This window comes from Rattus norvegicus, chromosome 6 (genome assembly GCF_036323735.1).
Source record: "Rattus norvegicus strain BN/NHsdMcwi chromosome 6, GRCr8, whole genome shotgun sequence".
NCBI classification, from domain to species: domain Eukaryota; kingdom Metazoa; phylum Chordata; class Mammalia; order Rodentia; family Muridae; genus Rattus; species Rattus norvegicus.
The window spans coordinates 21,009,135-21,036,312 of record NC_086024.1 but is presented as its reverse complement, the minus strand read 5'-3'; the positions used below and the strand labels follow the sequence as shown (position 1 = coordinate 21,036,312).

General features: G+C 44.4%; 2 long non-coding RNA genes across 4 annotated transcripts; one reads left to right on the top strand and one right to left on the bottom strand.

Annotated features, from left to right (window-relative positions):
• Window positions 1–523: 523 nt before the first annotated feature.
• LOC102554703 (uncharacterized) lies at window positions 524–24,644 on the bottom strand. 2 transcript variants are annotated; one of them, XR_354493.5, is made up of 3 exons: window positions 23,941–24,630; window positions 2,969–3,076; window positions 524–647 (listed from the first exon to the last, which is right to left on the bottom strand). It is a non-coding gene; the product is annotated as an uncharacterized LOC102554703 (long non-coding RNA). The 2 variants fall into 2 exon arrangements; XR_010052490.1 differs by lacking the exons at window positions 524–647; window positions 2,969–3,076 and adding an exon at window positions 9,735–10,187 and having other exon boundaries at window positions 23,941–24,644.
• Window positions 24,328–25,666, top strand: LOC108351158 (uncharacterized). Of its 2 annotated transcripts, XR_001838217.3 has the most exons (3): window positions 24,345–24,644; window positions 24,957–25,087; window positions 25,472–25,666. It is a non-coding gene; the product is annotated as an uncharacterized LOC108351158 (long non-coding RNA). The 2 variants fall into 2 exon arrangements; XR_010052491.1 differs by having other exon boundaries at window positions 24,328–24,644; window positions 24,957–25,666.
• The last annotated feature ends 1,512 nt before the right edge of the window (window positions 25,667–27,178 follow it).

Sequence of the window (27,178 nt, the reverse complement as noted above, 5' to 3'; positions counted from 1 at the left end):
AGCAATTGATAAGTTTTGAAAACAAGCTGAATCTTGCCTGAGGTCATGTTTTCATTAATTGACTTTTGGACTTGAGTTAAGAATAGCAGGATGGAAACCCTTGTAAAAATAGAACCCACGGAGTGAAGCAAACTTTCTCATAACAACCCAAGTGAGAGTAATGATGTGAGCTCATCCAATTTGAAGGATAAACAAATTAGGAACTCCACGCAACGGGACTGAGTCATTTTATTTCACAGATAAATGCTATGAAATAGAGGGTAGATAGAGAATCTGGCTTAAGGAGGACTAGGGTAAGGACGGCAGAGACTAACTGTTCTACGGGAAAGCATGATTCATCAACAGCTACTGACCCTAGGGACCCTTTAAAATCTGTATCCTAGGGTGTGGGGATTTAGCTCAGTGGTAGAGCACTTGCCTAGCAAGCGCAAGGCCCTGGGTTCGGTCCCCAGCTCAGAAAAAAAGAATAAAAAAAATCTGTATCCTAACAGCACCCCAACACATACAAACCACAAGAAACTCATTGTGGAGATGCAATTTATTAAAACCATGGAAGAAGAACAAATAATACTTTATTTTCTATTTGCAATTGATGATCTTGGCTTCCCCAAGGCCAGACATATTCATTGGCTTTCAGATATCAAGTTCTGTGAAAACAGAGAATTTGTTTTTTAAAGTTTCCTTTAAAAGAGTTCTGCCCGTCATTTTTTTCCCTGCCATTGTATACACAGAAAATGACAACTTTGTAGAGGTGGAAGAAACAGACCATTTGGGGCAGAGATTGCTGCCTCAGACAGACACAGAGTTCCCCAATCGAGAAATACCTCTTTTGGCCAGAAGTGAGCTGGGAAACCCGGACTGTCTATAAGATCAAGTTTGTACTGAAGCCTTCTGGGAAAGAGGAAAAAGTCCTAAACTAGAAGAGACCGGTGCTTTGGCGTTAGGCCTGCTTCCTGGAAGACACTGGACAAACCTCCATCTTGGAGAACACTGGTCTGCTTGTGCATAAAATGGTGACATAGGCTGTGTCCCCTACCTCACAGGACTGCTGTGAGAAGCAGGGCTACCATGCTCCCTAGTGGATTTTGCAAGCAGAGAGTGCTATAGGAATGTGTGGCTGCAGAATAAAAATGAACCCTGAGCTCCCGTCTTGATCTCAACCTCTTAAACTGCAGGTTGCAACTCCATATTCGGTCACATAACTGAAGGTGGGGGTTACAAAACAAAAATCTATCACATAGTAGACCCAAGCTGTTTGTGGAGTGCCCAGTCGTGTTCAGTTGTGTGACTTATGTGCGGCTTTATCTCTGTGTGCACACGGTAAGTTCACTGGGCATGCTGTCCCACAGCACAAACCAGTGAGGATATCTTAGCTCAGACTCACTGACAAATTGTAATGCTGGAGCATACACAGTTTTCTGCTCTTACAGAAACATAATGGCTTAATTATAGAAAACAAATGTTTTCCTGCAGTGGCTTCTGAGCTTGTAAATATCAAATCAGTATATCCTTGATTTGTTTTTATGTGGATTACTTGATTTTCAAAATTGTCTTTCGGATAGTTGGCTTGAATTTCATTTAAGAAGTCATTAAGTGGACTTGGACTTTCAATTAAACGGAATTTCTAACAATTTCTGCAGTAGCTCTAAACATGTTTCTGCCATTTGTCCTGTAAGGAGAGAAATTTGAAGTGGTATTCTCAGCATTGATATCTATTTATAAAATCAGAATCTTGCTCAACTCTGAAAAAATTTAGAGATACTCTGTACCCTGTAGGATCAAATATCCATCCAAGATGTCACTTTATGTAAAAATAAACAAGTATCTCATTTGTATCAAGTAATCCCTTTAATTAATATATATGTGTATGTATAATTGACTTATAATAAATTAATGCTTTACCAGCAAATGTTTCTTTGTATATCTATTTTATAGATACTAAGGTCATGTGAACGTTTCTTGAATACATAGAAGCTTGAGGAAGAGCATGTTTATGAAGTCAGCATGTGGTGGAGACCCCCACACACTCCCCATGGTTCCTAGCGGCAGAGCGCAGCTGCCCCTAGAACGCTGCTGCTGCAGCTGAGGTGAGGTGCGCAGCGCGTAGGCGCGTCTGAGCTGGGCTTTTTAGTTGGGCCAAAGAGCTGAGGGGGTTTTGGCTTCCTGAGCACCTCTGTTGAAATTCCCTGGGGAATTTTGTTTTATGAAATTCCCAGCAATTGTGAACCTCCCTGGCTTGTGATTCAAAGCCGGGAGAACCTCGCTCACTGGTAGGTTAAAAAATAAAAGTTTTTGAAGTCAGCTGGGAGAGTCAGGGGAGTTGAGCTCGCCCACTATATATCTACAGAAAAGGCCCCTTCCATTTTTCTTTATTGCCAATTACTTTTTCTTCCAAGGCCAAAGAAAATATAATTGAGGTGAGCCTTTTGGATTAGGCCCATCTTTCACCGAGATCCCAGATGGTGAAATCTTTCTGTACAGGTAGGGTTGTGCAATTTTCAAGATTGCATTAGAAGTGATTTTATAGGCTAAATTCTTAACGCCGGAGATGCCGGCATTTACTATAGCGCGGTTGTCAAAAATCAACACAGAATAAGCTCCTGGTCTACGTCGCTGAGAACAGAGAGGTGGGCAGAAGGTTTGATATAAACAGATAATTCACCTGTGAAAATGAGGAAAAGGTTACTTCTAACGGCTTTCCAGCCACGGCCTTAACAGGGCCTAGGTGTATCTAAACTTCACTTAGACGGGGATATCCTCGGACATTTACTGGACCAGGAAGGAGTAGAGGACACAGCATTGCTCTTCACAAAGGGACATCCATAAATGTAGTAAGTCCTAGGGTCCCTTAACTTTGAGTCTGTACGTGGGGTTGTGTTTAAAAAGGCACTAGTGTGTAGTAGCCAAGAAGAGCTAAAACCATCCCAGATATCTCCTGGAGGCCGATGCCCTCACAGTGTTCTCTTACCGGCTTCAGAGGTTGGGGTTGTCTGGTCTGCTGCAACCCGGAGCAATTCAGTAAGTGTATGACTTTATTTCAACTGTTATTTAAGCAAAGCAACTGCATGGTAACATTCTGCAGATGAGAGGAGACATTTGGATGCGGTTATGTATTTGATGTTACAAATGACTTATGATTTGTACCGACCTGTGTGGTAATGGCGTCGTGGTTATGTAGGAAAACACCCATATTTTTAGACGCACATGGTAAAATGACATGGTCTTGTGATTTGCTCTAATATATTTTAGCCAAAAGAAATTAAGAAAGAAGGAAAGGCCAGAGAAAAATTGTGTGTTAAAGGACAAAAAGAAGCTAAGGCACGCATGCCTGTGGTCTCAATACTCAGAAGACTGAGGCAGGAGAATGTTGAAACAGCTTGAGAAACAGTGTGGGCTACATAGATCCTGCCCAAAAAAAAAAAAAAAAAAAAATCAAAAGCAAGACTGACAGAAAGAAAGAAACAAATACAAATATCGAGGCATCATTTTAAAGACAGAAAATAACCTGAGAAATATAATTAAAGCAATAATAATAATAATAATAATAATAATAATAATAATAATAAACAACAAAATAAAAATGATAAAGCAAAAAAACATTGTTGACAAACAAGAGCATTAAAATTCTGATACATCTGAGTACCCTTCATAGAGCTGTGAGGCATGTGTCAAATAGAGCAGTCAAACATTTTTCAGTGTAAAATATTGAAATACAAAAAATATACATATGACATTTCAAGTTTTTATTGTTTTCTAAAGCCTAAAAGTAGCCTATCATTCATAAAATATTTCGTAAATTGATATTGCTCTTAAAAATAAGTCCCTCCCCTTGGGGTTCAGGGAACCCTGCAGAAGAGGAAGCAGAAAGACTGTAAGGACCAGAGGGGATGGAGGACGCCAAGAGAACGCCTGTCAACATGGATGTTCCAGAGACTGAGGCAGCAAGCTCCAGGCCTGAGCAGGTCGGACCACACCCTTTGCATACACATTGTGGCTTCCAGGTCAGGGTGTTTATGGGTTTCCTGAGAGTGTAAACACCTGAGTCTCTGGTTCTTGTGCCTTCTCCTGGGCTCTCTTCCTTCTCTTTGTTTGTTTTGTCCAATTTCGAGGGGTTCGTTTTTGCTTTACTATATTTCATTTTATTATTACCCCTTAGAAGCCTACCTGCTTTCTAATGAGAGAAAGAAAGTAGACCCAGGTAGGAGGAGAGGGGGGAGAAAATGGAAGGCTTCCTATTCGAGGGTTGGAAGCCTTAATCAGGATATATTATGTGATGTAATATATAATATATATTATATATTTTTTCAATAAAAGGGGGAAATGTGAAACTCTAAGGGCTACAAATATAAGTTGTCATATTTATAATCTTAAAAAATTGTCTGTAAAAATAAAGCAATACACATCCCTGAATTGGATGATGGTGGTGGTGATGGTGATGATGATGATAACATGAGGTGAGGTGGGACTAAGGCAAAAAGAAATTGGGTAAATTTCAAAATGGAACGAACCTCGTATTTTGAAAGCTTTGTTTTCTGGCAAGATTCATGGCTTTCCTCCCACACTCTGGTGTGAGGCCAGCATCTGGAGGAAGGTATTGCTACTCTAAACAAGTTTTTCAAAATTAATATGGATTCTGAAAGAGCAGCCACTGGTGTGGGGACTTTCTTGGTCTCCCCACCTCTCTGAAAGCATTGGGGTCTGAAGAAAATCCACGTGTAACAGTATGGATGAGCACAGAGGGCATTAGGTTAAATGCAAGAAACTTCGAGCAGAAATCAAATCCATAAAATCCCTCTTGGATACAGAGCGCAAAATAACAAAACTCACAGAAGCAGGCGGGATGGAGGAAAGGAGGGGTTAACAGGGGTAGAAGTTTTCATTTCTACCAGCTGAGAAGACTTGGAGCATCTCAGGTAGTGCAGACGATTGTCGGGACCAACACAGCAGTGTGAATTTGCTACTTGCTAAGAGGGGAGACCTGGAGTGTCCGTAGCTTTCAGACCCACTGACGGTGACTGTGTGAGATGCTAGGGAATTAACTTACGTGTTGTGCATAGATCAAAATATCAAGCTCTGTGTTTTAACTATATTCAATTTCTATTTACTTGACTAGACTTTAACATGGCAGAAAAATAAAAAACAGTGGAAGGGATGTTTTCACCTAACTGTTAACCCTAACCCTAACCTTAACCTAACCCTAACCCCTAACCCCTAACCCTTACCCTCTAACCCTAATCCTAACCTTAACCCTAACCTTCTAACCCTAACCCCAACCCCAACCCCAACCCCAACCCTAACCCTAACCCCTAACCCTAACCCTAACACTAACACTAACACTAACCCCATCCTCTGTGGGATCTGCAGTCCTATGTTACTAATCCCTGAGGCAGAGAGCTCAGAAGCAGAAGGCTGAACTGGATGGAACATTGCAGGAAAAACAATCAGCTATTTTGCCTGCCTTACAGTCTCAAGTATCTTTCCCACTTCAGCTCTCATTTTAGCACTCCCTGTGCTCAAACATTGATCTCTTCAACTGCTTCAACTGATCTCATGGAGAATTTACACAAAGTGGTCAGTTAGGTTTGGGGTTCGGGGCAGGGGTAGGGGCAGGTAGCCCTTTGGACATTTCAGCTTTTACACTGGAGAATGGAAAGCAGGAATGGAGGCTTCCAGACTGCAGAGGTGAGGTGAACATAGAGGAGCAGAAGAGAGCATGTCAGGACGTCAACCGCAGTTATGTGGAGAGATTATGGGAGGGGAAGGTCATCAGGCCTCCAGGAGAAGCTATTTAGTTAGATATTCAAGGACAGGAGGAAGGAATCAGAACTAAACTGTAACATACGTAAGTGCATCAAGACTGTCACATAGACAGTGTATGGGGGAAGGGAGGAGACCCAGCTGAATAAAGACAAAGGAGGGTAATGTCAGGAGACCAGTGGAAACCCTGAAATACCAAAACCGAAGTGCTGTGTGTTGCATAGTATTATGGTTTAAAGGTTTAAATATGAAACGTGTGTCCCTGCCCTACACATGGGGTAAAAGGTCCTCAGCTGATGGCATGGTTTAGAGAAGCTGTAGAAATTTTGGGAACTGGGACCTAGTTGGAGAAAGTAGGCCATTGAGGGACATGACTTAAGGAGTATATTGGCCCCAGCATTTCCTTCCAGTGTACGGTGAAGTGAAGGAGCTCCTCCAGCCATAACCTCCAACACCATGTTCAAAGTGGATGGAGTCAGATAAATGGCCCCTCCAAAACTGTGAGCCACCACAGATGTTTTCTTCCTTTAAGTTGTCTGTTTAGGGATGAGGTAAGGAGGGCCTAATATAGATCCCAGGTTTGAGGATGTTAAAAAAGGAGTCCAGGACAGCCTAGTGAAAGTGGATCCAACAGCAGCGAGTAAAATGAGCCGGGGTCATGAGTGGACAGGCAGGAACATCACTGTGTGTTTGAAGGTGCGCATGTCTTAGGGTTTCATTGCTGTGAAGAGACACCATGACCGTAGCAACTCTTATAAAGGAAAACATTTGACTGGGGCTGGCTTACAGGTTCTGAGCTTTAGTCCATTGCCACCCTGGCAGGAAGCATGGCATCATGCAGACAGATGATGCTGGAGAAGGAGCCGAGAGTTCTAGATCGACAGACAGCAGGAAGACAATGCTACACTGGGTCTGGCCTCAGCATCTGAGACCTCAAACCACCCCCCAGCCCCCGCCCCAGTGTGGCACATTTCCTCCCACAAGGCCACTCCCACTCCAACAAGGCCACGCCCACTCCCTATGAACCTGTGTTTCTTTCAAACCACCACAGTACCTCTCTCTATATATCCATGATTTCTCTGAATTCTCATAGCAAGAGATATTACTCTTCCACTCTAGAGACTGAGTGTGTAGCTAGGAAAGCAGAGTCAGTATTTTCATCTACGTATTTGTCCCTACTCAGTTGCTTCTTCATGAAGCTGGGGTGAGCGGTGGCAGTGGACTTCTTATTAGGTGGTAATGTCTACGGTGAAAGGAATCCACTCTTCAGACGTAGGACTGACGAGACTTAGTAAACAGTTGCCCATAGCAGTACTTGATCCAGAGTGTTAGTGAACGAAAGAAGGATCTTGTCATTAATCTATATTAAAAAATCAGAGGAAGACAGAGTGTGGTAGAAAAGATCACTAATTTGCCTCTGGCTGCATTGAACTCTAAATGGCACTGATAAGTTTTGGAAAGACATCTTCATTCAATTGGTTCTAGAAAAAGAAATCGTAATGTAACGTACATGCTATAAAGGGGTAAACGGGCAAAGATGGAGAAACAGAAGAAAACCAACCCAGGTCTCCCATTCTCTCCGTTAGGAATAGATAAACTTCTTCTTCAGCCGTGACATTCCAAATTATCTCTCCTGGCCAGAAATGAAACGAACACAAGACAAGGTTCAATAAAAGCCAGGTCAAATAATTCTTTAACCTCCTATTCCTGGGATGGGGAAAAAGGCAGCTTTTGTAAACTCGGGATTCTAAATGAACTTGCAAGAGGTGAGCTGCTCTGTCTTTGCTTTGTGGTTCCCACAGAAAACAGTGTGAATGAAGACTTGGTCTGTGTCCCTAAGAGCTACGCGACCAAAGCAGTTCTGCTTGGAAAATCACCATGGCTAAGGAACCTGAGGGTGAGGCTCAGAGCCACATGCTCTGCAGCCCTGCAGGGAGAAGTCGGCTGGTTCTTTCCTAAACCCGCCTGAATGTCGGAAAGGGCAGAGAGAGGGCAAAATTCCACTGGAAAACCCTGCAGACGGCAAATAAATGATAGTGTCAACAGGAGCGGAACTGAAACAGAGGCTGGCAGTCTACGCAATGTCTTAGAGCTTGCCACCTCATCCCTCTCCTCTGATAGACAGTTTCCTGTCACTGCAACGAGCTGTTCATTCCTCTTGGGCATGTTTCCTGTCAGATTGCATGTACTGTGTGTACCCCAGGGTTACAATGGATGGATGGATGGATGGATGGATGGATGGATGGATGGATGGATGGATGGATGGGTGGATGGATGGATGGATGGATGGATGGATGGATGGGCGGATGGGTAGATGGATGGATGGATGGATGGATGGATGGATGGGTGGGTGGATGGATGGGTGGAACTACAGGAAGTACAATTGATTTCTAAGAACCAAGCTTTACAGTCAATGCAAAAAGTACAAGGGATCCTTTAAAGCCTCTGAGACTAGTCCCCTGCATGACAAAAGGAGAGCTTCTAGGTTGGGAACAAGATAACTTTCTCAGTGACTACTTGTGAGTGCCTACTGTGTACCAACAGTCTGCTCACAAGCCATCTGCGGAGGTAGGAGAAGCAGTGCACATGGTTGGGTGTGCACTCATGTGCACGTGTTCCACGGAAGATCTACGGAGCCAAAGACAGCACCCAAGGCAGCCAGAGAGATGAGCTGAATCAAGGGGTTTGCTCCATCCCAGCAGCAGGGATGTGTGTACATGGACCCGCAGACCCGCATCCCGAGTCCTGCTGTGACCTGCACGCAGAGAAAAGAACATGTCCGAGCATCTCATGCTTGTAACCCCAGCTACTTAGAAGGCTGAAAGGCAAGAGGATTATGAATTCCAGTTCTACCTGAACACCGGAGGGAGGCCAAGGCTAACCTGAAGAACTCAGTGAGACTCTGTTTCACAGTTTAAATGGCAGAAGGTGAGCTGAGCACGAAGTGGGGAGAGGCTCAGGATCCCCCACCCGTTCCTAACGGAGGAGTTATTGGTGGATGATGTGTTCTGGGTGTGGAAGAAACATTTTCCCTTAAGGCTGTGGCCCCTGGTAAGTCAACCACACCCTAGTGGATGACCCCACAGCTGTGGTATCTGGACATAAACTGGACTCAACATATTATTAGGGAAATAAAAAGGGCATCAAGTTGGGAGGAATGAGAAGTGAGGAAGCTGAATCTGGGAGGAGTAATCGGGAGCAGTGAGCCATGAATATGATCAAAATACATTGTGTGGGATGCTCAAATGTGAGGAACTAAGCTTTCCAGTTAGCTAGGGATATGGACCAATAGTAGAACACTTGCCTGACATGCTCAAGGTCCCGAGTGTAATGCCCAGTGCGATTTAAAAAAAAATGTACAGCTCAATAACTTTTCCCCAGTGAGGTCAGTGTAACCAGTGCCCTGCAGCCCTCAGTGCCCTGCATCCCTCAGTGCCCTGCAGCCCTCAGTGCCCTGCATCCCTCAGTGCCCTGCAGCCCTCAGTGCCCTGCAGCCCTCAGTGCCCTGCATCCCTCAGTGCCCTGCAGCCCTCAGTGCCCTGCAGCCCTCAGTGCCCTGCAGCCCTCAGTGCCCTGCAGCCCTCAGTGCCCTGCAGCCCTCAGTGCCCTGCATCCCTCAATGCCCTGCGTCCCTCCACACATCGCTTTTGGCCTTTCTACTATCACTCTCCTGTCATGAGCTGCACCGATTTTAATCTGTTTCCAAGCTTTATATATGTACCAGGGCTCGGTTCTCACTGCCTGGCTTCTGTCGATCGACTTTACCTTTGTGAGGTACAACCATAAGGTTTTATCTGTGGGTGGATTTTGTTACATTATTGGATGGTTCTTGTGACTATGGCCCAGTACATTCACAAGTTGTTTTTAAATGGACACTGGGGTCATATTTTCTATTACTTTGACAAATCGTTTTTCTGCACAAATATGTTAGAGCTGATTTGTTACTGGTTTAGAAGTAAGAATCTTGTCTGGCATTCTTTTGTTTTGATTCTGAAATTTTATTAGGCCGTTTAGCTCTTTGTTGATTAAAACATGGGGGGGGTGGATTTGTGTTTTTCTAAACAAAAACATCTCTTTTTAAATAATGCTCTTAAGGATACCAATTTTTTTCTTCATTGGCTCTTCAGCAAGTCACGTGAACTGAGTCTTTGTCCACCATGAGGTCCGAAGATCTAAAGCAGCACTCCATGTAGACAGAACTCTGAGTTCCTAGACTAAATATGTTAAGGAACAAAAGTTCTCCCTGGGTTTCCCTGGGCTGCCACCCAAGTTGGTTAGGAAGTCTTCTCCACAGGGGTCAGGGAAATAACATCTCTGGAGAGCCTTGTCAGCAAAGAGAATGACTTTCATCTTGATTGCACAATAATGGAGTTTTGGGGTTGCAGTCTTTTCCATGTTGGCCATCCTCCCGGCTGCCATTCTCCTGAGCTCTGAAGAACATTATCAGTAACAAGCAAGTGAGAAGGGGACTGACAAAGGGACAGGTATGTCAACAGTCGCTCATCACCGGGGTCCCTCTATGTTCCAATCATATGATATTCATAGGATGACATACCAGCATCCACAGGAGCAAATGGCACATGTGTGTGGCTTTGGGGACAAGGACAACTGTCATTAGACCATTTTTCCATCTCTGGTCAAGCTACATTCACTGCCAGTGCAGTCAGTCAAGTTTTGAGCAATGACTTGGACCATCCAGCAACTGTTTTCTTCATTATCAAAAGAGCTACATGATGATAATGCCCAGTACTTACTGAACACGAATGTGCAAGTTGGGTCTCATTATGCACAGCAAAGAGCCACAAAGGAGAGATGGATTGGTTACTTCTCTATTTGTATAACCACTAAGGATTAGCTCAAGAGAAAAATGGTTTCTTTTAGTTCATGGTTTGAGAGCACAGTCATGCTTGGAGTGCAGGCTTCTCTCGGCCATGGCAACGGAGACATTGAAGTTTCTTGCTCACATCTAAGTGACCCAAGAAACAGAAAAGGGCAGGAAACAGGGGCCAGACTAACACCTCAAGGCCCCAACTCTAAGGAAAGTCGTTTCTCCAGCTAGACCCCACTTCCCAAACGTTCTACTACCTTCCAAAAGAGTACCACCATCTGGAGACCAAGTGTTCAGACACGCACCTCTGGGAACCACTTTACGTGTAACCATATGGCACATTCTTACTTCACTAGAGGTCAGTCTCCTCCTCGTGGTGTCCTGAACACCACCATCCCATTCGTCCCATGAACTTTCTTCCAGTGATTGGCCCTTCCAGTGAAATTTTTCCTTTCTTGGATCATTTCTGTGACCTGACAGACACATCCTAATGCCTTCTTTAAAACAAAGAAGCAGAGTCCTTTGACACTGTGTTCCCTCCAGACTCCTTCCTCAACTCTTTTGCAATGCACTGTCTTCCCAAAAGAACTGTCCAGTCACTGCTGTGTTTCTTGCCACATGCCCTTTCCCCGAACTACTCCACCAACCTTCTTTATCTGCTTGCTTCTCCAAGGTTGTGAACAGTCTGCTTTGCCCAATCCAAAGGCCACTTCTGTGTCACTATTTTACACAACTTTTCAAAAGCATTTGCCCATGTTGACCACTCTTCTTCTTAAACCCCTGTCCCTCATAGAGATGGCACTGCCACCTCCTTCTTCTGCATAACTAGCTACCCGCAGAGCCTCAGACTCCATGATGTGTTTAGACTCTAAGCACTGGAACAACTGTGGGCAGTGTGCCAGATCTTTCTCTGGTCCCTATCTGTACCTCATCTTTCTATGCCAGCCCTCTCAGATACCCTTCTTCGTGCTCATTAAAACACAGCCTAAGAACAGCTATCAGTTACATCCATGTGTCTCCTCTCTCTAGAACTTTCAAATCTGATTGAGAAATGAAAGCTTTGTTCTCTGCTATAGGAACTTTATGCACAGATACTCCCACACAGAAGTTACCAAAAGCTGGACCTTCCACTTGAGAGACAAAAGACACTTGCAGTCAAATGACAAACAGGAGAATCAGGAGGTTAGAATTTCAGTCAGAAACTAGGAGGTAGGGTTAACAAGTAGGGAAGGCTACAGTGGCAGAAGATTCTAAATGAGCAGTTCTCAACTTGTGGGTCATGACCCCTTTGGAGGTTAAATGACCCTTTCACAGGAGTCAAACACCAGATTTCCTTCAAGTCAGATATTTAAATTACAGTTCATGACAGTAGCAAAAATACAGTTGTAAAGTAACAACGAAAATAATTTTGTGGCTGGAGCTCACCACTTCATGAGGGACTGTATTAAAGGGTCACCACATTAGGAAGGTTGAGAGCCGCTGCTCTAAAACTTCCAGAGGAAGTCATGAAGGACCCTAGGGGCTTTTGACAGCCGTACACCCACCCACCTCAGGTCAAGGCTAGGCCAGGTTCTATTCTCCACCCACAGGAACATCCTTGAGTAGAAAATTTTCAGAATGTACTGATTGATGCTTGCTAGCCAATAGATTTAAAGGTCAATATGCTTAGCCAATAAGTTTGAACTGTAACCTTGCTGAGGTAATCTGTGTCCCTGAAAAGAATAAAAACTGCTTGTAATAGCCATTCAGGGTAGCCTTCTAGTCTCTCACCTTAAGGGACTAATTGAAGGTTGACCCTCTTGCTTTTGCATCAACCTGTGTCTTGGTGTCTCACTCGGGGACATCTTGAAGCTAGTACTACTGACCACTAAGGACCACATCTGACCTTCAACTTACACACTTAATCCAAGCGATCGAACTGACGGAGGGTCTTGGTCTTACAGTCAGATAAGAATGAAAGTAGAAACTAAAACAGACATTGAAAACACAGTTCATCAATGTCACCATTTGACCCAGAGCCACTCCAAAGTGAACATAACTCACTTAAAACAGAGCCTGAGAGCTGTTTTTATGCCAACAAAGTTTAGTTTAACAACAGAAAAGTGTCAACCACTTTTATGTAATATACATTTGAAACATGAACAGTTTTGCTCTTTCATGGGCATAAAACGAAAGCTTTTAGCACTGCTCATGGTTAGACTACTGAGTGTGCCTGGGCAAGTCTCCCAGCTTTGTTGGCCTTCATTATCTTATTTCTGAGGTGTGGAGAACTATGTCCTGCCTACCGGACTGAGGAGCTGTTTTGGCTGGTAGATTAAGTGTGTAAGTTGAAGGTCAGACGTGGCCCTTATCGGTCAGTTCCGGGCATCACCTGTGGCCAGGGTCTAATCTATGTTAATATTAAACAGCAAATAGAATTGGGAGTCTTGTGCTTATCGTCCAGTGAAGTGAACATGCGGTTAACAACTGGCAGCCAAGATTTGTGGGATATTAATGGGAATACATTTTGAGCTCTGAGATCTGTGGAGAGTAAAGAACAAAGAGATCTTGGAATAAGAGGCGGGGAATGATAAAACGGTATTTAATTTGGGCATGTGTCTCCACTCCAATGCATCTGAAGAACATCAACAAAGGGTACGTCGTGACAGGAGAAGTGAGAGATGAGCTGTAATTACTCTAAAAATACAAGGCCAGGAAACTGGGTAGGAGCTTGCAGTGTTGTTTTGGACTACAGTGATGGCCTTGTGTGTCTATAAAGGGAAATGGGAGTTTATCCCTGAAGAAGAGAGGAAGAAGAGGAGGAGTAGGAAGAGAAGGAGGGACAGGAGGAGGAGGAAGAGGAGGAGGGGGAGGAGAGGAAGATGACGACAGATGGAATTGTGCATAAAATAAGCCACAGATAAGGATCATCAAGAAGATGGAAATCATTCCTCTGTTCATCTCTTCAAGACATTCCTCCCATCATTAAGGGTCTCTAGGATCATCTGCCATCAGTCGTCCCATGATTTCAGGGTCTTCTGTGCGCTTACTATCATCTGAACATCCCTCAAGAAAGTCAGGTCAGACATGGGTAAGATCTTTGTAAACTCTGTGGTATCAATTGCATCTTAACATGTCTGACTTTCAGGATTAGCTCGACAGATAGAAAAATCTCTTGTTTCAAAATTATTGAAAGAACGACCGAGAACACGAAACTGTAGACACAAGAGAAATAGTGAGTAAATGCCATCAGTCTGCGCGCTGGAAATGGCCCGCATGCTAGTGCACTCAGGCACCGCCAAGTGCAACTCCTCCATGGTGAGGGCTTCCTGAAGAACATTTCATCTTTAAGCAGTCCATTGTCCAGTGGCAGAGTGAAAAATTCTCACTACTTCCTTTCTGTGCTTCACGGTGTGATTAAACATGTTCGGTCAACTCCGTGTTAAATGAAGCTTTACATGATCGTTTTACGTACATGTTTGCAAAACAGAAACCCACTGGGAAAGTGGCTTTGGTTTTAAAACCAAGTATTGAATTCTCTGTAAAGGAAATGACACTTGTAACCCTCAGAGATCCCAATGAGGGTTCGGTTTTGGGGGTACAAAACTATCTGTGTGGGAGGCCTGGGTGGTGATGGGGGTTTTACCTCCATGGTCTTTCTCATTCATGAGTCCTTTGTCCAAATCTCCAAATTAGGGTTCACTGTGATGTTAAGTTTGTAATGTAATGTTCATGTAATGTAATGTTCGCTGTAAGGTCACGCTCATTGTAATGTTGATGTGGATGAATCAGGACCCCCTTCTTTCCACTAAAACATTGCTGTGGTGATTGTGACTTGCCTTCCTCCCTCTCACTTTCGGTTGAACTTTGCACCTCCTCTGGGCAGAATATTTCCAGAGACAGGAAAATGCAGTGCCTCTGTTGCCCGTGTTTTTGATATAATACTCAAAGAATCAGTGCTCAGCTCAACATCCAGAAGATTCCTCGCTGTTTATTCTAGAAGTTTGAGACCCTTGGGTTCTACATTAAAGTATTTGGTCCCCTTTTGGGTGACTTTGCTATGAGAGAAGTTCGGCTTTATTCTGCACATGGATGACCAATTTTCCCAAGACTATTTGTTGAAGAGACTTATTATTTCTCTACTGTATATTCCAGGACAGTAACGTTAAAACTTCTCAAGAGTGAAAAATGATCTTATATCAAACAATCTCACTTCCTTGTGCAGTTCCAAGGAATTCGAAATCAAGATCTCAAGGGCGTGTCTGACTTCTCATGTTCATTTCTGATTTATTTGTAATAGCTGAGATGTAGAAACAGCCTCCATGTCTCTCGGTGGGTGCATGAATAAAAGAACAGAATGCATGTGTGTGCACAGAGCAGTGGTGATCAGCCTTGACACCTTGGTAAACCTTGCAATTTGTAACGACCTGGATGAGCACTGTAGACATGATGCTAGGTGAACTAAGCCAGATGAAGAAGATGAATGCTTCATGTTCTTACTTCTACAGAGAATCTTAAAATGCCACACTCACAGAAACGGAGCAGAATGATTGCACTAGCCATCTTGTCCTGGAAGCCTAACGGGGTAACTGAGAAATGAAGAAAGGACAGACACGCAGACACATGAACAGAAAAGCTGGCATTGGGTGGACTGCGCTCACTGCGATGGACAATGACTGCTATGCAGCTGCCAGGAAACTCAGTGTGTTTTATTGTGCACAGCACATGTGGGGGAGTCAGCTAGTCAGTGTAGGGAAGCAGTCTCCGGTTGCAGTCATCCGGAAGGAGAAAGCTGCATTGCTAGTCTTTGCTCACACTGATAGGTCGTTCACACACTGTCAGCCTGGAGAAAGGTTTTCCATCCCTCTGAGCCTGCCTGAGGGAGGCTTTGCCACACCGGTGACCTGAGTCACTGGGGTTCTTGACATGTCTATGCCCATGTCAATAATACATTTTCACTGAAACCAGGAAGTGGGGAAGTGGGGGTGGGATACGCTGGGGTAAGAAGTTTAAGCTGGGCAAAGTCAGTGAGTTCTGGAAACCTATGTTCAACAATGGGGCTGCCATTAATAAGCCATTAAACCTCGCCAAGACCGTAACACTTAAGTGTTTTCTGTGTGTATAAGGAAATGTTGAGCATGTTAGGTGATGGATGCTTAATTAGCTTGGGGAAAATATTTGAAATTGTGTATGCATATGAAGCCTCTAACCCGTATATATCTAAAGTACATGCCTTTTATTCTAGTGGTGAGATCCAACCCAGTGTGTGGTAAGCAAATGCTCTATCATTGAACTACCCCTACTCCAGCTTCAATAGACTACTTTCAATATCAATTATTCATCCCCAAGGTTGGAAAAAAGCTCATTAAGTAATAAAATAAGAAAGAACTCTACACTGGGAGAGAATAGGGAAGGATGAGATCAAGGGTAAGACACTAAAATTGAGTTGTGAAAAAGAAATTGAAGATACAGAAAATGTGGTACATCTACACAATGGAATATTACTCAGCTATCAAAAACAATGACTTTATGAAATTCATAGGCAAATGGATGGAACTGGAAAATATCATCCTGAGTAAGATAACCCAATCACAGAAAAACACACATGGTATGCACTCATTGATAAATGGCTATTAGCCCAAATGCTTGAATTACCCTAGATGCCTAGAACAAATGAAACTCAAGAAGGATGATCAAAATGCGAATGCTTCACTCCTTCTTTAAAAGGAGAACAAGAATACCCTTGGCAGGGAATAGGGAGGCAAAGATTAAAACAGAGGCAGAAGGAACACCCATTCAGAGCCTGCCCCACATGTGGCCCATACATATGCAGCCACCCAATTAGACAAGATGGATGAAGCAAAGAAGTGCAGGCCGATAGGAACCGGATGTAGATCTCTCCTGAGAGACACAGCCAGAATACAGCAAATACATAGGCGAATGCCAGCAGCAAACCACTGAACTGAGAATGGGACCCCCGTTGAAGGAATCAGAGAAAGGACTGGAAGAGCTTGAAAGGGCTCGAGACCCCATATGAACAACATGGCTAAGCAACCAGAGCTTCCAGGGACTAAGCCACTACCCAAAGACTATACATGGACTGACCCTGGGCTCCAACCTCTTAGGTAGCAATGAATAGCCTAGTAAGAGCACCAGTGGAAGGGGAAGCCCTTGGTCCTGCCAAGACTGAACCCCCAGTGAACATGATTTTTGTGGGGAGGGTGGTAATTGGGGGAGGATGGGGAGGGGAACACCCACTTAGAAGGGGAGGGGGAGGGAGAGGGGGGATATTGGCCCGGAAACCGGGAAAGGGAATAACATTCGAAATATAAATAAGAAATGCTCAAGTTAATAAAGAAAAAAATGGAAAAAAAAAGAAATTGAAGAGTTAGGAAAGAGCAAAGTTTAAAACTTGTAAACAATAACTCCTCTAAGCTGGTAAGAACAAACAAACTAAAAAACCATTGGAGCTCTGGGAGAGGACATAAAGAATTTCCTGTGTGGTAACAATCTTGGTTGAGTTGAAAGAAAAGCATTGAACTTCAAATGAAAATAATGTTCAAGGAGATGTGGGGGGGGTCATGCTGTGGTGGCAAGCACACCCCAGTGGTCAGGGGACTCCCCCTAGAGAAAAAGAGACAGGAAGAGAGGAGTGGGGTTATAGGAAAGGAAATGCATGCAAAGAGAGACTAGATGAGATGCTAAAAGAAAGCAATATTCAAGGAAAGATCAAAGCACATAGATAAAAATAATATTTTAACAGTTTCCCTTTCCGTGGTCTACTTCAGAATTCACCCGAAGCCAGCTGGTGGTCTGCCTGTTTAGATTTCTCTTCTTTCTGCTCCCTGCTGTCTAACCACCAATTGCCTGTGTTTGAAGAGTCTAAGGAAGAGGAAGTGAAATTTAAATCTCCTTATTTTCCTGACCGTTGGCCTTTTTGCTAAGGGTTCTGAGCTAGAAGATGTGGCTGAAGTGTGGTTTGTAAGACGTGGGCTTTTTGTTTGGTTGATCCTCCTTTGAGCTGCTGCCCCAGCTTACCACATCAAGTCTTGTTTAGGTACAAAAGAGAGAGACTCAACAAACATTGGAATACATTGACTCTGCTCTGTTCCTTCTAAACAGTCAGTCATCAGCAGAATCCTAGCAACTTCCCGGTACAAATGTATACTGCAGTCTGGAGGATCTAGCCCTTGGTGTGTGTCCATTGGGAACCGAATCCAACTGGATTTTAAGCTTGTATCAGCAAAGAATTTATGAGGCATTTGTATTATATAGTGCCAACAATAACGTAAATAAGAGTTCTTGTTTATAAAGATTTATCTTACTATATGTACGTGTGTATGTATGTGTGAAGATGTGTGCATATAAGTGCAGGTGTCTAAGGAGACCAGAAAGGGCACTGGATCCTCTGAAGCTACTGTCACAGGCACTTGTGGTCATGTGGATACAGATGTTACAAGAGTGTTAAGTGCTTTTAATTGCTGAGCCATTTGTCCAGTCACAGTAAATAAAAGGAATTCTAAACTGCTCAGAAAGATAAATTGTTTTCAAGCATTTAGAAGTAAATATCCACATTTAGAAAAAAAACACAATATAAAACCACCAAGATAAGTGGTGTTTCTCCATTCATTGAAAGAAGTTCAGTGTGAGATCTTTATAAATATCTTCCCAGCTATTAGTTACATACAAGTTAGCTCTAACAATAACTCTTTGTATTATTTTAATATTTCAAGTCATTCCCTAAACTGCTCTGCTTTTCCAGGCCAAAAATGTCAGGTTTTATTATGACTTATAAAACTATAGAAAGGCAGAAAAGGACATGTGCGTCTAATGTTGCATATTATATGTATATGTGTTGCACATAGTTATATATGCCCATATATCATTATTCATGTGAATATGTAGGAGAGAGAGAATAGAAGCAAGTTTTTGATCAGTGTGATGAATTAGGGATGATTTAAAAGATCTCTGAGGGCAGTAAAGATTACAGATGTGCTTTGGAAGAAGAGCTCTCGTTAAGCTCAGCTTAGTGTCAGAGTTTCCTCTATTACAACCCCTGCCATCACAGTCCAAAGTTCCTTCCATATCACCATGAGCCACAAGCTTGGGAAAAACCCATCTGGAAAGGCAGCAGCTTCCTGTGGTACTCAAGACGTTTATGGGACTGTCCCACGCTATCTAGAAGAGATATGCCTTGTCTCTACCTTCGTGATGAGCATTTTTTAAGAGTTGTCAACAAGAGATAAAGTTTCTTCCTTTGCCCTTTGAAAACTAGAAGAGCCAAGAAGGTGCAGAGAGAACAAAGAAGTTCTGTGGTTCAGCTCTATGTTGTCACAGGCTTTCACCTGAAAATCTGCATTCCACTGAGCTCCCGCCTGACTCTGAAAGGTGGGCCATTTAACTCAAATTGAACTCAAGAACTTGTTTGAGTTTCACCAAGGCCAGTCTTCTGAGAAAAGTCCACATAAGAGAGTGATATTTCAGACACAGTGAGGACAAGCTGTCTATGAAGCTGAAAGTTACCTGACCCTGAGCATTTCCCCGACGCACTGTCTACTACGGAACTCGCCACAGGTTACACTCTTTGCTTGTTGAATCGCTTCCTCTGTTCTTTATCCTTTCATTTTTCTTGAAATAATTATGTCATAATCCTATTGTCAGTGTCTGAGGGATTCAGGTTAGGGTATGACAAAAAAAAAATCAAATTTAGTTATTGAAGCACCAAAACCCTCAGAGTGACCTTCTTCCTGACTAGAGTCAGTTAGGTTCTGAGGCAGAAGAATCAAAAACTGTTGTGGAGAAAACCCCAGAAATTAACAGAAAATGTGGCAACAACTGAAAGACTTGGATCCTTCAATCTACGTGGGCTTCATTCAACCAAAGGACCATGCTCAAGAAACCCAGTATTATAAGATCTAGACATATTGGTGGCTATGTTAAAGACCCATGAAAGGTCATTGTGGACCAGGCTTTGTCCCTTCCTTGTCTTCTTGGAACCAGGACACAGATGAAAGGTGGCACACCTCCATCTGTCCCTTAATAAACTGTCCTCTTCCCTGTAACTGCCCATGTGTCATGGCACAATTTGTAGTAAAGAGGCACAAGAAACAAGAACCTCAGAGCTCCAACTGTGACCCTCTCAGCCCACATCTACACATGTTAAAGATCTGGGCTAAACATCTAGAAAGGCAAACTGAGGACAAAGCTAAGCCGTCAACTCAACTTCTCGATTCACCACTCATTCCCCTCTCTTTTCCCCCACCATTCTTGTCTGACACATCCTCACGTAGACTTTCCTGGCCCCAACACAAATTCAATCCACTGTTTGATCTCCTCCTTCCTCCGTGAACATAAAAGACCGTAATTGTGTCTAATTCTCCTCTTTCAGATTCAAAATGACTTAATTTCTAGGTGAAATCAACATTGGCCATTTGTGGTGCTTTCAATGAATGCTCTTTTTTTTTTTTTTTTTTTTGACCACAGAATCAGCACAGTGGGCCATGGTACATAGAAGTGCACCCGTAAATCAGGCTGATAAACACACGGTGCCTGTAGCGGCAGATCTACTATCTGCCCTGCACACAGCTCCATTCATTTGTTTAGTCTACTGCTGGGATCCAACTGCTTCACTTCCGTCTAGAGTGAGGACGCTGAGATATCGTACAAACAGCAAGCGAGCTCCCAAGCCTCAGGAAATTTCAGCTGAAACCTTGACTGGAAGGAGACTGTGCTACGTCTGCACGAGAAGCTGTTGTTTAAAACCCCTCACACATGTCATGAACTCATAGCCACAATGTTTGGACTCAACATGCACCAGGACTTGGCAGAAGCCTGTATAGGAGGAGTTCCTTGTCAAGGGAAACAGAAGAAAAACAAGGCTGGCTTACACATTATCTCAGCCTATTCACACGCACATGCACACACGCGCGCACACACACACACACACACACACACACACACACACACAATTATTTTATTTCTGGTGTTTAAAAAGAAAATAGAGAATAATGTTTCCTCCTTGGCCTTCTGCTACAGAGTGTCTCGATAAAACATAGTGAACACCTTCATGTATTTTAAAAAATAAAGTAATTGAGTATCAACCAGGATCTGTTTCATTGTTGCTACTATGTCAAGGTCACAAATGTTTAAAATATTGACTGTTTCCAAGTTGAACACATGAAATATGTATTTTTGTTTTAATAACATCTGAAAGTGTTGCATATTTTTCTATGACGCGGTGTTTCTGAGGCCCAGGATGTTAGCTTTAAGGCTTTGATATTTGCCAAAATAATATTCCCTTGAAACGCAGGTCTCGCCATTTACTCTCAGCCATTGGCAGCTCTTTCAAAGGTTGTTAAAAGGGTTGGGCAGAAGTTCTCATCCTTGCAAAGGTGGTGCCCTAGCCAATGTTTCAGTTGAACTCTTGGGTCTTTCTAGTTAGATAGCAGCAATGGCTGCAAGTAATTAAGCTCGAGACTGCCTTGGTGAGTGGTGGAGGTTTACTTCAGTATTAGTAGAGGACTTAGTAGGGTTTTCACAGCCTATAAGGACATTTAGCTTTGAAGGAGTTAGCAGTCTAAGGGATGCAGGGAGCATACAGACCCCGGGCATGAGTAAGGGCATAAGTATGTATGGAAAAGAATGGAAAATAAAAAGATTTTTTAGGAAGAACTGAGACATTATTTGTGAATTAGCTTTGTGTGGCTGTAACAAAATACTCAGGGTAGTTTAGTTCTAAAGAAAGACTGTTTATCTCAGTTTAAGACACTCAGCATTCAAGATGAGGTCGCTCCGTTGTTTTGGCCTTTGGGAAGGCAGTGTATGACATCACATCCCAGTAGGAGCATATGTGGAAGCAGAGAGCCACATCTCAGACTGGCAGAGCTGGGTCCTGGCTTGTGCTTTGTAAATAGCAATTGGTGAGAATTATTACGAGCCAGACATGGAAGTTTACCTATTATCCCAGAATTTGGGAGGCTGGGATAGAAAGACTTTGAGTTTGAGGTTGGCCATGAAAGACCTATGTGAAGAAAAGAGCAGAGCTAGAGTCAGTCAGCAAGTGCCCGACAGACATCATTTGGCTGCATGCTGTTCTCCTTTTCCTACCAAATGTACAATTCTTATGTCAAATACGATGATTAAATGGTATGTAAAAGCATTTCAAACACAGAAATTAGAAGTGCCTTGGCCCTGTTGCCTTGAGAAAAGGAAGCAATATTCAAAAGGGAAGCAAAACAAGAGTGAATAGGCTCATGTTTAGGTCAGTACAATGGAGTCTCTGCTCTGGAGACACGCTAGGCTAAGTTGTTTAAAGTTAGGTAAAGTCTGGGGCTGCTCTGTGCTGAGGCTCCAGCCTGGGCTGGGGTAGTAGCCATGCCCCTGCAGTATGAGGTTTCTTGTCATTCTAGTTTGGTCAGACTCTGGCTGGTGTGGAGAGTTTGGGAGATTTTCTAAAACTACTTAAAGATTACTGCAAGCATGGTAATTTTTCCTCAGCACTATTACATAAGGAGGTCCTCAGTAACCAGTAGTGCAGGCTTCCAAGGGCCGTTTGACCACAGAGCATCTTCAATTCAAAACACATTACTTGTGGGAAGAAAGGCACCACAGTACAGACACACCCATCCTAATATTGAGCAAACTTAAATTTTGACTCTAGACACTGCCTCACAATGCTGTCAGAACATGAAAAATCTAATTAAAACCCAGAAGCTGGGACCACAGCAGGGCCTCATGGAGCCCCTCTGACAAAGATGTCAGGGCAACGTGTCTAATGCAAACAGACAACATAACCTTCAAAACATTCACACTCACCAATCAGACCAGACAGACAAGCCAAATGGTCACTGATCCTAGAGGTTACCTTTTCTTACCAGGTAAATATCATCCCTGCTCTGTTGACTGGACAAGAAAACCCAAGAATGGAAGGAAGTGTGAAATTCTGAGAAAGGTTAGGAAAAGCAGACCATGAATGGTGAAGAGAGGCATCAGCCTGCCCCTCCCCCATCAAAGAGGTCAACCCATCCCTAGGCCAAGCAGAAAGAGAAAGGAAGGGGGTAGTAGAGAAGTTGAAGCAGGAATCAGGAGAAGACCAACAAGGCTGCCGGAGCAGAATCAGGAAGGGAAACTAGGAGAAGAGGCACAAAGAATGTGGGTCTGGATGAAAGACCAGGGCAAGCCAGAAGAGGAACGGAAGCCAAGACTCAGAATGGTCAAACAGGTAGAGGGTAAAATAAGAGCTAAGAAAATAAGGAAGACAAAGCAAAGACATAAGGGAAGTGATGTGTGCAGTAAGAAAAACGGTGGCACTTGTGAATTACCATTGTCGCCTGCCACTGCACGATTCAGGGCTTGGCAAACGTTTTCTGTAAAGTGCCAAACATTATTTTAAATTTTGTAAACGGTGCTGTCTCTGTACCTCTCTCAATTACTCAAATCTACTACTGTACATGGGAGGAAAAAAAAAAAAACCACAGACAATGTCATCAAGTGAGTGAGTCCCGGTAAAACTACAAAACAGAAGACGGACCTGTGGTTTGGAGTTTGCTAATAATGGAAGCCCTGTAGACAGGGTGTTTCTTTTATTTCGGGCACTCCCAGAATATAAGACATAGTCACAATACCAAGAAAGTGAGGATCACACGGAAAAATATTTTATAGGCAAAGAAGTGTTCAGATGGTGTTGGTGTAGAACTAGAGTTTTAAAAAGGTTACTCATTGTCAGAGTCCGGATGTGCAGGGCCGGACGTGCCTGAGGGAGAGCCAGAGATAGGACTTGCCAAACCAGCTATCAGCCCCAAGGACATTGACCATCTGTAGCCACCCCCTCCCTTTCCTTCACCCCCCTGAGTGAGATGAGCCACCCTACCTGCCTGCCGAGCTGCTAGAGAGCACGTACACCTTGCTGATGTAATTTCGCGCCCAAAGTAACTGTGCACCATTTGAATTGACCAATCATGTGTAACCGCGCGAATGCCCCTATATAAACCCCCGAGTTTGGAAGCTCAGGGTCGATTCCTCTGTCTCCTGTGTGGGATACATATCGACCCGGGATCCCGCTAATAGGGATCTCGTTAATAAAGCTACCTCCTGCTGTTACATCAAGACAGCTACTCGTGATTCCTGGGGGCACCCCACCCCACGATCGGAGCAAGAGACGCGGCTCCCCGTTTTGGGGTACGCTCTTTCATTGGGAATTGGTTCCGATGCTTTGTTTTAATTCGGCTTCCAGACCTGAGGGTCCCTCACCTAGCTGGTTTTGATTGATAATTAAGAATTGCCAACCGCTGGGCAGGGAGATGGGGCGGGACTTTTAGATTGCGCAGGCAAGGGACCGAGGCATAAGGGAAGCAATAAGAGAAAACATAAAGACCTACCGGCCTGTGAGAATCTGGGAAGGTGGCCCTAGGGGCCTACAGTGAGAGGTCGAACCGCCTCCCTTCAAATTCCAACAAGGATGCAAATTCCATGCATAAGGATTAGACTGTCTTTGTGGTTCGAATCTGAACCATCCCGAACACAAGTCATGATTTGAATACTTGGTCCCCAGCTTGTGGTGTGAATTTGGGGGGTGGAAAAGCCTTGAGAGATGCCACCTAGAGAAAATGGGCCACTAGGAGTTTAGGCCTTTGGAGGTTATAGCCCTCGCTGAAGTTTCCACCATAGTCGGCGCTTCCTGATCCACGACGGTGCAAACAACCTTCACCACACACTCCCGCCTGGGCGGACCATCTCCTAAAGGCTCAGCTTTTTGGTAATAACGCCTTGGTGATTAGCTTTCGATGTGTGCATTCCTGAGGGAATGAAACAGATCTGGAAAGGAGTGCTCCTGCCCAGGGAACTGCCGCTCCTGGTTGCCATGGAAATAGCCGCCAACGACACTTCCGGAAATCAGTGCTAAGATTGGAAACGGTCCCTCTTAATTGCGGTGGCAACTTAGTAACAGACTCTTAGTACTTCCCCTCTCCCCACCCCTTTCCTTCTTCCAGTGTAGGGGTGAGCTCTCTAGAGCCTGAGGAAGAAGTCACTGGATTGTACCACACGGGGTTGGGGGGGAGGAGAATCTATCCACATACCTCAGGTAACAGGAAGGTGTGCGGGTTGGGGGTGGGGACTGGGCGAACCAAAGGCAGGAGGGGGTTGGGGGGCCTGGGGTTGGAGAAAGGCTTGACTATGGAGCCCCGCTTGCGGGTTGAGAGGAGGCACCCCGGCAAGGGGCAAATGGGGAACCCAGGCGGACTGGACCTCTAACCCCACAAGTCTGTACAATAAGGTTTGCTATAAAACTCAGAATCTAGCCGGAGGTGGGGTGGGGGAGAGGGAGGGAGGAATGCTCCAAGATCTGGTGTCAGCGCAGGCCTTCCTGCTGCCTTACCACACTTCCTTCTCACAGGCTTCACACGCATGACCTTTTCTTCCCTTCTTCAAAGGACACTAACCCTATGATAAAGCCCTTATCCTGCGTGCCACTTCTCAAAGGCTCCATCCCTGAACACCCCCACACCAGGCCTATGAATATAGAAGGTACAGAAATAATTTAGTTCATGGCATTTAGAAAAGACTTTTCAGTCAGGTTCATCATCGTAAGCTAAGATATTATTAGTCTGATTTTGGGAGTGGGGGTTGTTTTGGTTTGGTTTGGTTTTCCGTTTGTTTCTGGAAAGGAAGAGACAAGCTGTATGGCATGCTCTGCCCGTTGGATACTGTAACCGCACATGGGAGAGATTCTCCAGACGGCCCAGTCAGAGCTTTCCACGATAGTGATAAAGCTTGCCAACCAGCATGGATTTCTCATCCATTGCAGGGATATGTGCCCACAGCAGATATGGGACCAAGAACCACCCCAGCAGCCAGAACCCAATACCATTTCCTATCTTTGTAATCCGATCCACCCCTCCTCACTCTTAGGAGCAGCAAGCTTGACTACAGAGCTGTCCTTTCCAGCCACCATTCATTGCTGCTAGAGTTTGCATGTTGTATGCCCTCCTCCAATCCTGTGTGTTAATGACGTGGTTGTCAATGGGTACTACTGGGGTTGGTGAGGCCCCTGAGAAGCAAGAAGGTCCATTGAGGGTGTGCCATTAAAGAAGACTGGTACCTAGAGACCTTCTTTTTTCTCTTTTGCTCCCTGGTTTATGCTGTAACCGGGTCCCATGCCACAAACGCCCAGCCACATGATCTGGCCTCATGACAAGAGCTAGGCCAACTGAACATGGGCTGAAATTCCAAAACTGTGACCTATGAACTTGTGTTTTTTTTAACATGGTGATTATTTCAGGTCTTTTGTAGTAGTAACATGACACCTACCAACAGTTTCCCAAAGGGGACCTATGCAAGAGTAGCTTCAGTGACCGATGGTAAGATCATCTGAATGTGAACTGTTCCCCATAAGCACACACATTTGCTCACTTGGCCTGTAGCTGGTAGCAATCTTTGGAATATTCATCCTGGTCTAGGAAGTCCTTGTTAGGGGAATTCTCCCGTGGCCTCTGAGACTCAGGGCAGGACACTTGAAGCGGACCGTGTGGCTGGTTCACTCTCACCATGGTCATCTTCCCAGGGTGGTCTTGATTCCCACGTAGTTGTGTCCCATGACTTCAACTGTTCTGGGGGGCATAAGTAGACTATGAAGTCTTTCTCAAGTCAGTCACCAGAGTAGCACGAGCTGTGTTGTCACCATCAGTGTGAAGAAATGGCCCCAGGGGACATAAGGCTACAAGAGGAGTGATGCAGCCACCCGATTTGCTGTGAGGCATTCTGGGTGCTGCCACACATTCACGGAAGGAAAAGCTAAACTGATCCAGCACAGCCAACAGCTTCACATCCCAAGATGGACACCCAGCCCTGGAAGAAGGAATCCTCTGTGTGGCGACTCAAATTCATGAAGCACTAAAAACCTCTCTTTGGGGATCCTTCCCCTCTCGGGGAGGATGCTGTTAACTGTGTGTGCATGGATGTGTGAGCCTGTGCACACTCACACACTCACTTTAACCTTCTCCAGTGCCAGCTGTCAACAGCAACCCAAACACCTGACATCCGGTTTCTCCCCCATCTCAAAATGGCCTTTTGGCTCCTCAGAGGAGCACCTGATGTATCTCACAGAATTATCTCTGTCCTCCCTGGCTCAGTGGTCTGAAACCTACATTTAGTGACTCTTCCCTCCCCATCCTCTCCTACCCACCCTCTCTCCTCCTGTCAAGCAAAGTCACTCAACACCCAGAGTGAGCTCATCACCGGAGCAGCAACAGAGTGCTCCAAGGTCTGGCTCTGTACTGCAGCCATGGGACAAAGAAGGACTGAAGCTCCAAGAATCAGTGCCCAGCCTAAGGTAGCTTCTGCCCCAACCCCATCCAACACCGCTCTGTGCCCATCACATACCATTTATCTTCTTGACCAAATTTAGAAGTTGGGTAGAGGCGACTCCACACCATAGTCTGTCTGCGGTCAAGGGACATCAGAATGTTCAATCTTTCCTGTCTGCTTAGCACACAGCTCTCTTATAATTCCTCAGCTTTCTCTTTAATACTGAGACATCTCTCTGATTTCTTGGTTTATATGGAATGAAGAATCAGACTTCCCTTAAGGTTGTCTGAATTTACTTGGTCTAGCCAGCCT